This window comes from Cydia pomonella, chromosome 11 (assembly GCF_033807575.1).
Source record: "Cydia pomonella isolate Wapato2018A chromosome 11, ilCydPomo1, whole genome shotgun sequence".
NCBI classification, from domain to species: Eukaryota; Metazoa; Arthropoda; class Insecta; order Lepidoptera; family Tortricidae; genus Cydia; species Cydia pomonella.
In genome coordinates this window covers 20,730,417-20,748,508 of record NC_084713.1, presented here as the reverse complement: position 1 = coordinate 20,748,508, position 18,092 = coordinate 20,730,417, and the positions used below count along the sequence as shown (strand labels likewise).

The window sequence follows — 18,092 nt, the reverse complement described above, 5'->3', positions numbered from 1 at the left end:
CCATTTTTTTAGTTCCCGGGTAAATGAGTTGGTAATATATTTGAGCAATTTGTTAAAAACTTTGGGGCCCAGTACCTGCATGGCCTTGGAGGACTTAGTCGATAACTGGCGGGGAGTAGGCGTTTACATTGCTACTGACATATCCTGCTCGACAGACTTTTTCTTAGCTAGGAATTCGGAAGATTTGGCAGCACACCATCCCCAAACAGAAAAAACTTATTAGCAACTAGAAAAAAGATTTCCAATAAGCCGTCTAACCAATAAGTCAAACGTTCCCAGCACCATCCGTTACCATAAGCTGCCATCTTTTAAAAAGGTCGTAACCACCAACAAATCCCATACAAACTTACTGCGTTTCTTTCCGAAAAGGAAGCGTTCGACGCACAAATCGGTTCGTTACAAGACAAATGACTGCCGTCTGCTTTGTGAACATACGTCGATTCCATTTTCAAAAATTACAGCAAGTTTCGAAAATTGAATTTGGAACTGCTGTTGGCGATTGTTTTCAAATATCACGCGGTTTCGTGATGGTTTTATGTCAACCAAATTCAGATTCGGACTAATAAGAGTATATAATCCAGTAAATTTATACATTTACCCTCTTATTCATAAACGTGTACTAAAGTTACGATGCCGCTGATCATCGTTTGTCCCTTTATGACGTATCGGTATGATGGAAAGGGACAAACGATGATCAGCGGCATCGTAACTTTAGTACAAATCGTCGTACAATCGTCAACGTCAAATCCGGTAGTTCTGATTTTTTGCAGACTTGTTTTATAATGTTGGCCCAACGAATACTCCAAGTTTAAAAGTTTAAGACCTCGAGCGCCGAACGCAACTTTGTCAAAAATCGAGAAAAAGGCGAATATTTTTTTTTTAGGTCTGGGCGATTATAACCCTTAAGGACAAATTTTTGATAGTTCCTTCTCAGGGCGTTTTTAAAATAGACTATTTTTTTTTTATTTGTAAATTTTGTACGTAACCGCTACTCGGGTGGCTAATGATACTTTGTATACTGGTTCTAAATACCCTAATGTATATGATCAGCTTTGTCCAATGGCTAGGGACACATATAATATCATTTACAGTAGGCACATATGGCGCTACTTTATCGCACTAGTGCGAAAATTACCATATTACGTTACTGTGCCGAACATTTAAAGGGCCATATGTACTGTAAAACGTTGTACGATACATGTGCGAATAGGTAATTCGCAACTCGTGTCGATTTAAAACACTCCCTTCGGTCGTGTTTTAATTTATCTCCACTCGTTTCGAATTTCCTATTTTTCGCACTTGTATCGTAATGTACTATTATTAATCCACTGCAACAATGTTATTTTCATAAAGAGCTATTGTAACTTTGTAAGCTAAGCGGCTCCGATAAAGCTTATCTGATATTTAAACGGCATTTTTCGGGCGTCTCAACTTTGTCACCAAAGTTGTCGTTGCGAACATTTAAACTTTTTACCCTCGAATGCTACCGTGATAATTATGTCGGATTGTCGGCTATGTCCATTGTGTTACACTTTGTGGATAAAAAGGTCAGTTAGTTACATTTAACGCGTTTAAAAATAACAAAACGAAGGCCTTACGATGATGGTGGATGGCCGCTTTTCCATACAAACGTTGTTCTCCCCTGGGTATTGATATAATGGAAATATTAATAAATTATTATATATTATTATTAAAACATTATCTGACGACCGATCTGGCCTTGAGGATAGTGTACCTGCCTATGAAGCCGATGGTCCCGGGTTCAAATCCTGGTATAATTATAATGGCATTTATTTGTGTGATGAGCACGGATATTTGTTCCTGAGTCATGGGTGTTTTCTATGTATTTAAGTATTTATAAATATTTATATATTATATATATCGTTGTCTAAGTACAAACACAAGCCTTATTGAGCTTACTGTGGGATTTATTCAATTTGTGTAATAATGTCGTATAATATTTATTTATTTATTATTTATTAACCATAGTACTTATTTTACGATTATTACGAGTAGAAGAGTTGAGAGCGAATAACAAATTCTATACAAAAAGATGTTACCTGTATTTAAAATATATTATCCCACACCATGTGTTAAATATATTATGTTTAGTTTTTATAATTGCCCAATTTCACAGTAGATGTCGCTGTTCTATCGGCTACTTCACGCTATTAAGATTTTTCTAGAGCCCCTTATAAGGTAAATTTGTTTCTGGAATAAATAAATCATAGGGTAAAAAGAAATAGGACCTGATTTCCATGTAAAAAAACGAATAAATAAAATAAAAGTATAAATCCGATAAAACCATAGATTTATAGGTTAGTGGATAAAACTGTGTGGATGTATATACGAGTATCAACGAACCAAGTTCAATACAAAAAGTATCAAGTTCACAACCTGGCCCTAATTATAATATAAAAATCCACACATGTAATAACAATATACAAAACTGTGCCTGCTCTATCATCAATAAAGTTGGAAGCGTTAAGTATTTAGGGATATTAGTCGACCAACGATTAACATGGCACTTGCAAATAGAGCTGCTCATGAGCCGTGTCAGGAAGCTTATATGGGTCTTTAAAAATTTAAGACATATCGCTACTTCACAACTTCTTAAACAAATATACTTAACCCTAGTTCAATCAATAATTAGTTACTGCATACCGGTCTGGGGAGGCGCCACTAAAACCAAATTTTTAGAGCTCGAAAGAACCCAGAGATCACTATTAAAAGTTATGCATTTTAAACCATTTAGATTTCCAACCATAGACCTATATAAGCTTTCTGATGTATTAACAGTAAGACAACTCTACATATTATTTGCAACTTTAAAAATACACAAATCTAAACCATATACACCTACCACACGAAATACTAGGAGAAACGGTAACATACTTCCAACCACTTCAATAAATACCACATACGCTAGTAGACAGTTTGTTTTTAAATCCAGTAAATTATACTATTTCTTAAATAAGCACTTAAATATACATCATTTACCATTTTATGAATGTAAAATAATTATAACAGACTGGCTTAAATGTAAGAGTTATTATGATACAGAAAACTTAATTCAAAATATTTTAGGACTTTAAACACACACACACACACACACAGGCACACACGCACACACACACACACATATATGGACTTGCAAGTCCATCTTCTCATTAGGTTAAATTAATCTATAAGCAATTACTTTTGTTAGTCTCTGATATGTTAATTTTATCTTTTTATTTCTATTTAAATTTTAAAAAAATTGTTCTATTACTAATTAAGGAAGAGCGGTGCCTCTTAACACAGGTATTTGTTACTTAAAAAGAGGCGCCAACACTTACAACTGTATAAGTAATTCTTAAACAGAATAAACATTTTTTCATTTTTTTTTTTTTCATTTTTCACCTGCCCGTGCATACATATACATGGATGAATGAATACAGATTCACTCAAGTTACTGATAACTTTATTGTTACTTACTGATAACTTTGTTTTCAGTAAGTAACAATAAAGTCTACACACACTGTCTATTTGTATCGGAGTAAATGAGATAGCACTGTCGTATGTTACTGGGCCTGGGCAAGGGAATAATAAGAAAAATATTTAAATAAAAAAAAGTAGATTATTAGTGTAATATTTTACTCAACCACGGTTTAGATATAAATGTTTTGAAATTGTGATTTTAATTGCAGACCCATAAGTCAAAACAATAAAGACATAAAACCGTTTAATTGTGATTTTAAGACTAATCTTTGCAATTATTTTCTATCGAGCCGATTTCGTTCAATCGTGTATCGAGTACGACCACGGTCTTTGAAATATAATTAATATGAACATATATTTTTCTTACTTGACTAAAACAAATAGTCTTTCTTAGAAAACTGTTTAAGTAACATCAATTTCAAGGACATTGGGTGTTGACAGCCTCTTAAGTCCTTTGTTGAGTTTTTTAAGCGCAACTTAAAATAAATCAAGCCTTTGGATAAAAATTTAATCTGAATACATATAATATACATTAAATCGTGTATTTTTTGTCCATAACTTTAATATCCAGGGAGGAAAATGGAGACTACATTTGTATGGAGAAGCGATCACGTGCCTTCGTCCCCTTTCGCGTTAAAGGACTTTGTATCCAGGCTATAATTGTAGAAAAAAAAATAACGCGGACGGTGGCGGGCGCAGGCGCTTCGCCGGCACCCGTTCAGGAATCTAAATTGGCGTTTTAACTATTATTAAGATTAATTATTGGTGATAGGGACTTTTGGGAGACGTGTTGGACTGGACCATAGCTAGTGTTGTTAGGAACTCGAGGGTTTTGAGTCTAATGACTCAAAACTCGAGTGGTTTAAGTGTTTGGGCGTGATGTTGAAGAACTTCACTTGTTTTTAATACTTTTGGAAATTTGTTATATCTAATTTTAATGTAATCATAATATTGTTACATTTTATTAATTAACTTATTTATTTATTTAATTTGTTGTAATGTATTATGTTGTTTGTTAATTGTATGATCCCAGATTGTCGAAATAAAAGTTAATTTAATTAATTTAATTTTAATAGACTGCGCTGAAAAAAAACCCCGAAACTTATTAGACTCGAGTTGAGTCCTTTGGATAAAAACTTAATCTAAAATTATGTAGGTTTTATCTACATGCACACTAAGGGAAATAGGCGTTATTGAATTGTGTTACTAACCCATGAATTTCATGCGAAGATAGTGCGTTTTAGAAAATAAAATGTAGGTACAGTCAGAATCAAAAGTAGCGGATCAAATAACGCTTCATAAGTAACGGCTTAACAAAAAGTGATGTCTTTAATATAGAACAATTAAAATTGAAAAATATATACTTTTGAACGCGAATGTTAGAAATTTATCTATATTTGGAAAAGTTATCCGGAATATCAGATACTTTTGGCGCGTTGGTTCATCCGCTACTTTTGATGCTGAGTGTACATAATCTGAGAGCTCTCTTTAAAATATGACTAACGTTATACCGGGCCGTGCCCGGCCCGAGGCGTCCGATACGTCATATTCTATGACGGCTAATCGGTGATCACGTGGTGCTATCCATAGAAAACGAAGCGCCGGATGCTTCGGCCCGGCCCTGGCCCGGCCTAGCGTGAGTCATCGTTAGAGTCCTAAGTCTTTAGAAAAGACTTAGGTCTCGATAAGAACTCAAGTTTCGTCTCAATGACAAGTCTGAAAAACTGAGTCGAGTCTTAGCAGAGGACTCAAAGGACTCAAGTTTTAATTAACCAACACTAGACTGGACCATATCTGGGTTTTGTATTGCCGCGCTTTGGTTTTGTTTTTGGTGAATGTTTGAATGATTTATAAGTTTCTTAAGGTGCGTTATTAGCTGTTGATGTATGTTATTGTTTTGAAACACATGTTTGGTGTTTAATTTCGTGTTGGAATGGAGGATGAGATAAATTCTTTCTGTTTCTACATATGTCGCAAGCATACATTTCCTAAGTACATAATTATTGAAATTAAAAAACTAATTAATTTAAATATTAATTAATGGCTATGGGCTGTGCTGTAAGAATGTCTTTATGTAATTAGCATCAGGGAAGAATTTACATAGAAATTAGTTTTGGCTATGCGTATTTGAAAAAAAAAAATACATTATGTCCATAAGCAAAAAATGTTTCGAAGACATTATTGGAATTGTACAAAACTACCCGATCCCGTGTTCCTACTAACAGTCGCACTAACCAGGTAAGACCAGTGTGGAGACCGTCTACATCTTCGTCGCTTTTAAATCTGACAACTACTTATAGAAGTTGAAAACCTAGGCATTCAAAGAACAATAAACAAATGACAGCGCCGAACATTATACCTATCATGTACAAGTACAAGGTGACCACGTGGAACCCGAAAGATTTGAACCACGCAATTCTGAGCCCAAAAGAAGGAAAAAATGTTATGTACTTAAGTTTAAGTCAATTTCCCAAAAAAAAAAATATTTTGTTTATTTTTTTTTAATTTTTGTATTACATATGTATTTGTACATAAAATGCTATTTGTAAAACTGCAACTCAAAAAGAATTTGAACTCTTTTCGAAAAACCTATTTTTTGCAGTGTTACTGTTCACTTTTTGACATTTATCAACAAGACAATTTGGACTAGGTCCCATAGTGGCAACATCGCCATCAAAAAGGCGTTTTGCACTAAGTAACAATAAAATGATGTATTTTTTGTACGTGGCTTTAACTCTAAAATTATGCGAATTCCAAAAAAGTTTAAAGGACATTTTAGTCTTTAAATATGATCAGGAATATACTGTTAAAATTTCTCGCAATGCTCACGGGCACCGTGTACATGTAGACGGAAAAATTAAGTCTACCAGACGTTCGAAAAAAGTGAGAAGAGAGGTGAGGGATGATCCATCGGTTATTCAGTGTGGTGGAGGCTGGGCTAGACGCATAAATCGCAATGCGTTCAAATCAAGCCGATATAAGCTCGATAGACAATACATGTGTACGACACTAAAACAATTTATCCGAGATGTAGACAAAAGTTGAGATTTACGTAGCGTGGCCGACAGGAGGGGAGAATTGAGTGGATAAGACGATGCCGTGTTCTTTACATTTAGAAGGATGGAAAAGATTTGCATGTATTGTTTGAGCATTTAAGTAGGTCGCATGCATGAGCATTTAAGTGTCAGTAGGTACTTAGGTAGGTATGTGTACTAGCAAGGAGGTAAGTTAAACATTACAATACATATAGCTTCGTGAGACAAATAAAAAGGCATGGGATATCATATCAGATATAGCAATGTGCCAAACAGAACTTTCAAAAATTTCAAAGTACCCATGAAATATTCTCGATATTTTTTTCCTGCACGTTTACTGCCAAACTATATTAAAGGCAGTTTCAATTTATTTGATACTTGAAATATACACCAATGAGTGACGTAAATAATATATTAAACCACGAAACAGTCTTTAACAGTTTAAAACATTGAGTCATAATCCGTATCCTAAACGGGAACTTTCTAAGTAGAAACTTGCATGAGGATTTTCTCAAAAAGTTTCCAGAAATTTTGTAAATGTGGAGAATATTCTACAACTTGCACATTGCTAATCAAACAGTGCACGCTCTGTGCTTTATGCTGTGCTGTGTATTTGCTGTGTATCATTGCAGTCGTACCATATCATTTATCAAAATACCTGAATCCCAGAATGCCTACTTTTTCCCTTTCAATACAACGCCTTATCACGCAATAAATGTCATTTTATACATATTTACATTATTAATATTATTATTACTCCATATTATTTTCCATTCATCAACTTTTTCGTTTACTTAAATAGCGATTCCTGTCTGCCTTGCAACTAAGGAACATACATAAACGGTAGTATGGGCCTATCGTGAACCACGATCGACGCGTTGCGTGTGTTACGAATTTGTCGCATTTGTAAATTCGTACGTAAGTGTGACAGCGAGGCAACACGTCAAACGTGGTTGCGGTAGGCCCTCTGGAATTCCCTGTTATTGGTGCGAAATATGACAGTTAACTTGTTTGATTTTGTTCACGACCACAAGATCTGCAGACCCGTCAACGCACAAGAGAGCGTGCGTAAACGGCAGGACGGCAGCTTCTGCTTGTTAACCGTGAAGTGACATTGTCAAGTTTTCAATATAGGTGACAAGGTGGCAGAACCTCCAACGCGCAATATCCCTATTCTCAGCATTAAAAAGTTGATGGGATAAAAAATAGACGACAAACTATTTCGACTCTAAAGATTATCCACGTAAGGTTTTCGTTAAATTTGGAGTCAAAAAGGCGTGCAGGCGTTGCGTGGAAAACAAACAATTGGCGGGAATTTACGACAGCACCGAGGCCAAGCCGCTTATTGAGACTGTTTGGCTGTATTTAGATTGTCCATGTCTAGAACAAGTGTTAGTGGCTATAAAACTAGTATGTGTGTAAGAACACTAGGTTTCTGGCTAAAGAAAAAATGCAAAAATCGTGCTACGCTATGTTAAATTTTACGATTAAGAGGCTGTCAATACCTAAAGCGCGCACACTGTCTATTTGTATCGGAGTAAATGAGATAGCACTGTCGCATGTTACTGGGCCTGGGCAAGGGAATAATAAGAAAAATATTTAAATAAATAAAAGTGGATTATTAGTATAATATTTTACTCAATAGCGGTTTAGATATAAATGTTCTGAAATTGTGATTTTAATTGCAGACCTATAAGTCAAAACAATAAAGACATAGAACCGTTTAATTGTGATTTTAAGACCAATCTTTGCAATTATTTTCTATCGAGCCGATTTCGTTCAATCATGTATCGAGTACAACCACGGTCTTTGAAATATAATTAATATGAACATATATTTTTCTTACTTGACTAAAACAAATAGTCTTTCTTAAAAAACTGTTTAAGTAACATCAATTTCAAGGACATTGGGTGTTGACAGCCCCTTAAACTCGCGTATTTTTAGCCACTCACATATAAGGTTATATATTACTTCGTAGACGGGCCTTACGGGCACCAATAATGGTGTCATCACAGCGGTGTCAGTGACACCAATGCGCGATGATGATGATGCGAGCCAAGCGTGCAGTCCAACGCAACTATATGATCGGGTATTTTTACTATTGAAATCTTTGCAAGTTTGTACTTACACTGACGTGGATACGCACGCACATAATTAATTAATTAATTTTAACTTTTGTTCCACTTGGTTGCCAGAGCTCAACGAGGGGGGGGGGTGGGCTTAGGGTCGGCAACGCGCATGTAACTCCTCTGGAGTTGCAGGCGTACATAGGCTACGGAGACTGCTTACCATCAGGCGGGCCGTATGCTTGTTTGCCACCAACGTAGTATAAAAAAAAACTTTGTCGCTTGCCACAAACTGGGACCTTCGACTTTAAACTTCGACACATACTCGTATATCTAGTTTCCTTGAAAATGTAAAACGTGTAAAAATTCAACATAAAAACTACAAATTTACATTAGCTCCCACTTAACATAATAAAGTATCATTAATATACATAATTCCATACATAAGGCACAAATTAAGTGCTCCCCTTGAAATTAGAATGTAAATGAACGTGTCCGACTTTATTGACTGCTAATATCTGCCCGGCGAGACAGTAAATCTTGGTTAACACGACGTCCATATTTATTGCGCGTGCAATACACGCTTTACAATCCGAGTATGTCGTTACACATTGTAAATATAGATCTAGGTATATTTAGATCATACGCACTTAACGTAAATAATGTACGTTTTCTCAAACTTGAAATGTTGACATGACTTACTTTCAAATTAGGTCCGGAAATACTACATATCACTCACATATCAGGTGCGATGAGTGAAGATGATGAGTGAGGAATTTCATACAATCTTACACACCTAGGCCTGTAAGGCAACCTTGTTTTGTTTTTAAACGTCAAATTATGGCACGTCTTGTCATTCAACCATAAAAAATCTATAACCAAAATTCGCGTTTGTCAAATATTATTTCAGGGTTTCTTAGAAGGAAACGAAAATTTGATTAGTCAAATAATCAAATTTTCGTTCCCATTTTAATAACCCCAAAGTAATAATAAAAACACACAAAAAAAACAGAAAATAAAGCATAATGGCGTGCGTGCATAGTAGCGCCAAAATAAATACATTTTTGTTCCCCTTCAATACCCGACGCACTGAATAACCTATTACTCACCTATCAATATTAGGCCATGAAACAATCATCATAATCATCATCATCCTATTTTTTTATTATTATTATTTCATTGCAAGTTTGAGAAAAGCACTATAGAAATCTCGGCGAGAAACGGAGTTGCCGGCCGCGTATCCCTCTCCAACCTCTCTACGCTCGGCCGTCTATAGCTACTTGGCCTGCAACCCTTCGTTTCCCGTCCTCTATAGTAATGTACTATTGTATTTGTTGATAATCAAATATCTTAACTCGTAAAGACTCGTGAGTCTTTGAGAGTAAAGCAGTACCCGTACCACATAATAAATAATAGTAGAGAGAGAGAGAGAGAGAGAGAGAGAGAGAGAGATTATTTATTTGTGAAAACATGGGTACGGGTACAATGATTGATCTTACAATTCTTACATACGTTTCGTAGTCTCACCATCCATGTTCTGCCAAAAGTGGCGTACAAATACTACTATACTATAAGTGCTTTAAACATAAAACATTCATCATATTAAAATTTATAATTTGTGAATATAATATTACTTAATCATTAAAAACATAGTCACGAAAAATAGAACATAATTATATATAAATACAAGGAAATGTTACAATTTTCATTAATTTGAATAACGGAACACTGCTTTCTCCTTTTTTTTTACTACTACGAAGTGTCATTTCTGTATGTACGTTAGTACTCGTTACTAATGTACATACAGATTTGACACTTCCTACAAAACTGGAGTTTGACAGACTGAAAGTCAATTTCGTGGTTTGTGAACGACGCACGCAATCCGGATACGAAATGTATGAAATTATCCGGATCTGGGACCAGGTCCGCGGATTTTCCCATACATTTCGGATCCGTCGTACAAACGCTAGCTAGACGCACTAGATAACTTTGTAGTGGACCGCTCCCTAAGTGGATTAGGTACACTTTAACTGCACATGCCTTGACACATCGCAAACAATCCCCAGCCGTCTAGGTCCGTTCCTGGCATGGTGCCAACCACTGGTGTGGCTACACTTCTATTTGCGCTTGTCTCACAACCGTTAAAGTTATACGATTATTAATTACGATCATTCGTTTTAAGGACGTTTTAACCGCGCACATCTGTATTGCGATTAATACAGTTCAAGCGTTCGTTCCCAGAAATGGTAGTGGTGCGTAAAAAAGGGGTAGAAGACTTTGTTATTGTGCCAGTTTCTGCATTTAAATAATAAATGGAAACAAGTAAAAAAAATCTATAATCTACCTATAAAACTTGCTTGCAATTTCACGATAATTGGTTGAGAAATGCGAGCTGTAAAGAAGAGCATACCGACATGCGAAAGGTTTTTTGACCCAAGCTGCTGAAACGGAGGATTTTGCTGTCGCTTAGTCTATTATTATTCATATCTAGCTCATTCATTTGTATGGACAGGACTTAACACTGTCAAGCTGAGAATTTGGGCTATTTTGTATAGCTCTAGAAGTATTTTACTTTTTGCTTCACCACATTCAATTTAAATCGAATTTAGAACACATCGATGTAATTACGATTGTCAACCCTTTGTCTGCGGACCCGGGAGTTAAAAATCTCATTTCGTCTCATGGCTGATCCTTTGGCCCTGGATTGAACCCGGACAAACGGATCCGTCACGGCGACGGCACAAATTGTATGTTTCGGAACGTTCGTAGGGATTGACGAGATATTTATCGATACTTTAATAATATAAACAGATTTTTTTGGAATATCGGGACCTGAACCTGCATCGATACGCTGTACGAGTTTCTTTAAAACCAAGAGATGAAATAATAAGTATTTTTGGATATTTTTCTGGGCTGGACATGTCTGCTGCATACACCCGGAACGGTGGGCCAAAATGGTTACTGAGTGGGACCCACGGAACACCATAGACGGTGCAGGATGGCGGGACGATTTGGACGCATTCTATCCAAAATGGTGGGAAAATGCCAATGACAGGGTCGAGTGGAGAAAACGAGGGTAGGCCTTTGCCCAGCAGTGGGACACTAAAGTAGGCTAACAAAAATAAAAAACAAATCTCGAAAGTCCTTAATTTCGCCGATGGTTAATCAGCGTAAGTATAAAAAAAGTTATTTTACAATCTGAAACTGTGTCTATAATGGCAAAGCAAAGTAGATCTGGTGCTAAAGCTACATTTTGCGAGGCTCTCTGGAGAGTGTAACAAAAGCATACAAGTAACACAATATATTAACGGTACACAATAGATAAAAGGAACTTCTACGTTCAGAATTATCACTGTCAAAACCGATTTTTGACAAAAAATCACACTGTTCACGCATGATTCGCATAACGCGTTCTCTTTCGCGCTTACTGCCTTTAGACATTAGACCACGTAAGCCGAGCGCACCCGTACAATTGAATAAAATTTACCACTGCTCACGGATAAGAGCATAAATATTTATCGATAGTCAAGCTAGAGAAACTTGGCACAACACTGAGGGTATCGGGGAACCTTTATCAACAATTGTTAGCTTTAATTTGATTATTTGACGCCTACGACCGCCCGAGTGACGTAACGCCACAGGGTCGGCGGTCAAATGTAAAATTTCTAATTTACGACTTTTAAATTTGAACAGTTTAAATTAAATTAAAGGATGGTAAGTACCTACTTAGCGCGTTCATCGCTATAGCGTTAGTCATATATTTTATTGGAAATAGAATCCTTTAAAAGGAAGGATCAATGAATTATCATATAGGTGCCATAATAAATACCTACCTGGCACGCCCGGTAGGACCTACTGCGAACCACGTTCGACGTGTTGCCTCCCTGTCACACATACGTACGAATTTACAAGTGCAACAGACGGGCAACATGTTGAACGTGGTTCGCGGTAGGCCCACATGAGTGAGTAATCTGTCGATACCCCCCCGTCAGGGGGGTATGAGGGGCCGCTACCGCCTCACGGCTGCGGCGGCTGTCGCGGGTCGCTTCCCCACCGACTGGTGGGGTGGTCGTATGGCCGTCGTTTTGGGGACGGTGTGGGTAGCTGGTGTAGGCCAGCTCTTCGCTACCGATCGTTATCCAACCCCACGGCCCCTAACCTGGTGATACCGTTTGAGCGGGGCCAGGTTATGGAGCCGCGGAGAAGGCGACCGGCAGCTTAGCTGGCGTGTGTGGCGTGCTGGATCCGAGTGTGGTGTGGTGAGCAGTGCTGGATAGCTACTGCTGGTGTAGAAGGGCTCGGGGCAAGTCCCGAGCCCACCTCTCCGGAGGTCTGGTGTTGTGATGCGGCGCGATGTCCCGAAGATGGTCCAGGCCGGCGTTGTCCGCGCGGTCAAACATGACCCGCGCGAGACGCTCGACGAACTCCTCCAGGCCGCGCCACTTCAGTGTCTCGGTGAGGGCTGCGTTGCTGACGTACCGCGGGCACTTGAGGATGGTCATCAGTGTGAGGGTCTCCTGGCGCCTCATCTTCTCCTTGTTTGACCTGGAACAGAAAGAGTACCAGGCAGGTGAAGTATAAGTAAGTCTTGATCGTACGTAAGCTAATTGGGCCCACAGGTATCGCTTGGGTGATGCTGTTGAAACGGACTTGCGCGATCTCTAACCCTCTTATTCATAAATGTCTACTAAAGTTAACAAGCCAATAATAATCGTTGTCCCTTTCCATCATACCAATACGTCGGAAAGGGACAAGGGGCTGGTCAACTTTAGTAGACGTTTATGAATAAGGGGGTAAGCCGATAACTGGTGGGAGATGGCACAGGAGGCCAAGACTTATTTTGGGTCGCTGCGCCACGCCATATAAGTATAGGTGCCATAAACTTGCTAAACACTAGCTAGTTCATAAAACATGTTTATCCATGAGGAGAGGCATGGCTAGCAATGTTGAGGAACACTGGTTTAAACTATAAATATTTTGTCAGTAGAAAAAAAGAGGCAAATATCAAAAATTTTGGCGGGAGTGAACTGATATGATTGCAATTATTCCAAATACTTGGTCAAGTACATATATCAAAATTGCATAATAATAAACGCCCTGGCGGCATCCTAGGTTAGGTATTTTATTATTATAGGCATATTATAAAAAGCCTATACCTAAGAGTTAAGATGAATAAAGACAATACTAACGCTTACTATATGCACAATGCACATACAGTTGTGTGCAACATAATAGCAGGCAATAAGAAAAGGAAAATTAGGGTAAAACTATAACTTTAGATGTTTTTATATAATTCTTCTGCATTACTTGACATTGTTTCAAAATTAACTGTTACCTTTTTATATAATTCTTCTGCACTACTAAGTCGGTCAAAAATCAACAACAAAGTCCGAATGATGGACGACTTGTACACTCTGCGACGAAGTTCAAGGTCGTCTTATAGAAAAGTTTTTTTTTTCTGGATAACATGGGTTTAGTTAGATGTAAAGCTTTGATTTGAAATAATAGGCAAGATAATAAATCACAATTATAGTACACAATTGTATTTTTTTCGTAGGGTTTTACGTTTTTATAAGAATTTCCGCAAGTTAGTAAAAAAGCCGATTTTCATGTTGTTATTTTTTTACTTCCAATATTATTCAATCAATCAATCAATCAATCAATCAATCATTTATTTCTAAGAATATGGTACAATGTTGGTGAGTAGAGGGTGTTAGGTCAGCATATTCTGCCGGCATGCATCGGCGTAGAAATATTCAGGTACCTACAATAGTCTATACCAGGGGTTCCCAAAGTGTGCGCCGCGGCGCCCTGGTGCGCCGTAGAAAGTAAAGAGGGGCGCCGTGAGTTCTATCATTATCCGAAACCACAAATATTCGCGGGTACCTATTTGAGCGCTCGCATCGGTAAATAATATAGCGTCGTGTCACTCTTTTTCGACCGTGATTTTAAATTTACAAGGGCGCCGTTGCAAAATACTAAACTTGCAACTGCGCCGCATGTTGAAAAAGATTGGGAACCCCTGGTCTATACAAATATACAATATAATTATAAAATTTAAAAATTCAGAAACTAAATAATAACATTTTCATGCCAGCAGCTCGAACAAGGGTTATTTGCTGCTTAAAAAATTATTATTACTTAATTATTATTTTTATTAAAGAAATCATTTAATGAATAGTAACATTCTTCGATTAACCATGTCTTAAGATTAGTATAAAATGTATGTCCAACTAAACTAGTAATAGATTTCGGCACTGTATTATAAATTTTGCTTAGCATATAATAGGAATTCTTTTTAAATAGGCTCAATTTTGCTACTGGCATGTTCAGAGGTTTTTGTGTAATTGTTCGCTTATTATTGTTGTCTTTAATCAGAAACAGATCCATGTGTTTTTTGACAAAGGTACATGCCTCCAGAATGTATAAACATGTAAGCGTTAGAATCCTGTGTTGTCTAAATATAGGTCTACATGAGTCTAAAGGTTTTAAACCGAATATCGCTCTTATGCAGCGCTTTTGAGCTATAAAAACTTTAGATATGTCAGATGAGTTGCCCCACAATACAATACCATATCTGAGAGCAGAACATACGTATCCGTAATATACTAACAGGGCAATTTTATGTGATGTTACAAGTCTAATTTTTTTTATTGCAAATACAAATTTATTAATTTTGTTGCAGACTGCCTTAACCTGCTCTTTCCATTCACAGTGCTCATCTACATAAAGCCCCAAGAAATTTTGACACTCTACTTTCTCTATTGGTTTCCCATTACATTTAATATTAAGCCTTAGATCTTTTCCCTGTCTGGTACGGAAGTAAATATATTTGGTTTTATCAGTATTTATAGATAGGTTATTTCTTGTTAGCCATTCTACAGTTTCCTCTGAGACGTTATTCACCATATCATTATAATTTCCTACATTTTGGCTTTCTATGATGATGGTTGTGTCATCGGCAAACATAACTGTAGGATGTTGGACTGCACGAGGCAGATCATTAATAAAAGTAAAGGTTACAGTTAACTTTGAATCAGTGTCAAGTTATGCAGAAGAATTATATAAAAAAATCTAATATAATTGTTCTAAAGTTTTTCGTCAATTTTCATTTTCTTATTGACTGCTATTATATTGCACACAACTGTACACTTATATTTCGAAAATATTTAATTTTATTTTACGCGACAAAACGTTACTAAAATTTACTGAATGTAATAAAGCCAGTAACTTATTCAACAATATAAGTTGTGGAATCCCGGGGTATATCCATATTAGTATAATGTTTGAGGTCATTCACCCCGTGTTGCACCGGGAAATCCGATCACTGGTAATGTAACCGTGTTAACCGGAACTCTATTTTCAACTCCTGCTTTTAATATTAGTTGTTAATTGTTTGTCAGTAGCGACACTTGTGACATCTGGTGTCAAGTAGCGGTACTGATAAATCTACTACTTGACGGTAGATGCCGACTACGGAATAACTCGCGATTTGGTATGAAAACTGATGTATGGAGTTACCACTCTTCCTTTACTTATATTCCTTTATTGCTTTAGGTACCGTGTATTCTAAAAAATACGTCATTATAGTTTAATTTGAGAAAGAAAAAAACAATTTTTAACAAGCATTTTTTTAGCAAGCCCACAGACTCCGTTGGTTGGGCCACTTTGAGAGAATGGACGAAGATCGGAACGTAAAAAGAGCGTACCTGGGTCGCCTAGCAGGAGGACGTCCTATCGGACGCCCTAGGTATCGCTGGAGCGACATGGTGGAGGCGGATCTGCGCGAGCTTCGAGTCGACAATTGGTGAGAGGTCGCACAGGACCAAGAAAAGTGGCGCTGTCTTGTGTCGGAGGCCAAGTCTCATTTTGGGTCGCTGAGCCAACGGAGTAAGTAAGTAACAAGCATTAACGTCTGCAAACGATGCTATGAAGCTTAGAATAACTGGACATCGTTACTGGTGAATTTCCAATATGACTTGGAACTCCGGTAGCCGTCTAAGAAGTGTAACGTTCTTACGGTAGATGTCGCTAGGGTCCACTAGACCCATATGGTGGAAAAATTTGCTGCCTAGGGATGAGGTCTTGGTGGCTCAGATGGCAGAGCGCTGGAGTATCGATCCAGAGGCCGTGAGTTCAAGTCTCACCCAAGACAGTAATTTTTCCACTTTTAAATTTATTCTAAGCTTAAAGAAAAAATTACCTGCAACTTTTCCGTCTCCGAAAAGAACCAAGTCATTCTGTACCAGCACAGTATTATATTTATTTTAATTCAGGATACGGTAACGTAAACAACTTTAATAAAACTAAAATAAAGCTACATTTACTCCCAATTGCTGCTTCATGCCATCTGAAGTGCATCGTTGAGAGTACAACCACAGTGTAGGGAGTAAAGTACTACATCTCCTGACCCTTCACTTGGTAACATTTCTTAACTTAAGTATACCACGTGATCCTCCATACAAAAAGAGAAAACCCTTTTTTACACTTCTGAATATTTTCCATTCTCTATGATTTTTTAGTATGTTAATGACACAATGTAAAACTAGTTTTGTAGGTTTTTCTTTTTTTTTCAAAATTTGCAAAACAAAAAAAAACTTTCCAAAAAAGCGAAACCTAGAATATATTGTGCTGAAGCGATCGACATCAAAATCACTTTGATTTGTTATGATTTAGTTAGTGGAAACCGTTTTCTCGCGAAATGGAATTTAATAGAAGAATTACCGTTATTTCGTTAGATTCAAAAAGCTATTCTTCCCTCTTAAGGTATCGTTGCTCGCAATGTGAAGTCTCAGTCAGCCGGATATATGTCGCTTTATTTTTTTTACCCACGACGGAACGGAGACGGTATATGCGTTTGGGATGAGAGGATGTTTGTGCAAACCAATGTTGCCATTTTTCTTAAAAACTACTAGTCCAATTTTGATGCGGTTTTGAGTGATGGGTTCGGGTTTGATTGGTGCATGTTCTTAGATAGGTGTTACGGTGACAACTCACCTGACGGCGCTGGAGAAAACATTTATTTGTGCAGCCTTTTTCAACTACGTTTTAAACGTCGTAAGTTTTTTTTTTAATTTTCATTTTGTTTTTTTATTTGTTGTTGTTGTTTGTAAACATAATCCACACACAGCAAAGAAACCTAGCAAACCTGGCAAGCCCACACATATTTTTCTAGTGGCTAATTGACAATCCATTAAAAATCGAAATACATAAAAAAATCCAGGGTTGAGATTTTTTAGTTTTCTGACTTTTACGCTTATCTGGGATAAAACTACTGATTCTACTCTGTAATCGGTAAAACTGCGTTCGGATTGCATCCAAAGACGGGGTGGGGTCAGTTTATGTTAAGCGAGGGCTATAAAATAGCCTTTATTGCCGTACGTGGGATGCGTACTGACGTCTGTCTGTTTGGGGACATGTAGGGGACAAATAAAAAATATGCCGTGACATCATACTGGGACATATTTCTTTGTAAACGAGCATTTTCAGAAAAAAGTGTACACTGTACTTT

General features: G+C 37.2%; 1 non-coding gene across 1 annotated transcript; it reads left to right on the top strand.

The window, feature by feature from the left end:
• Positions 1–16,663: 16,663 nt before the first annotated feature.
• Trnad-auc (transfer RNA aspartic acid (anticodon AUC)) lies at positions 16,664–16,736 on the top strand. Its single transcript has one exon. It is a non-coding gene; the product is annotated as a tRNA-Asp (tRNA).
• The last annotated feature ends 1,356 nt before the right edge of the window (positions 16,737–18,092 follow it).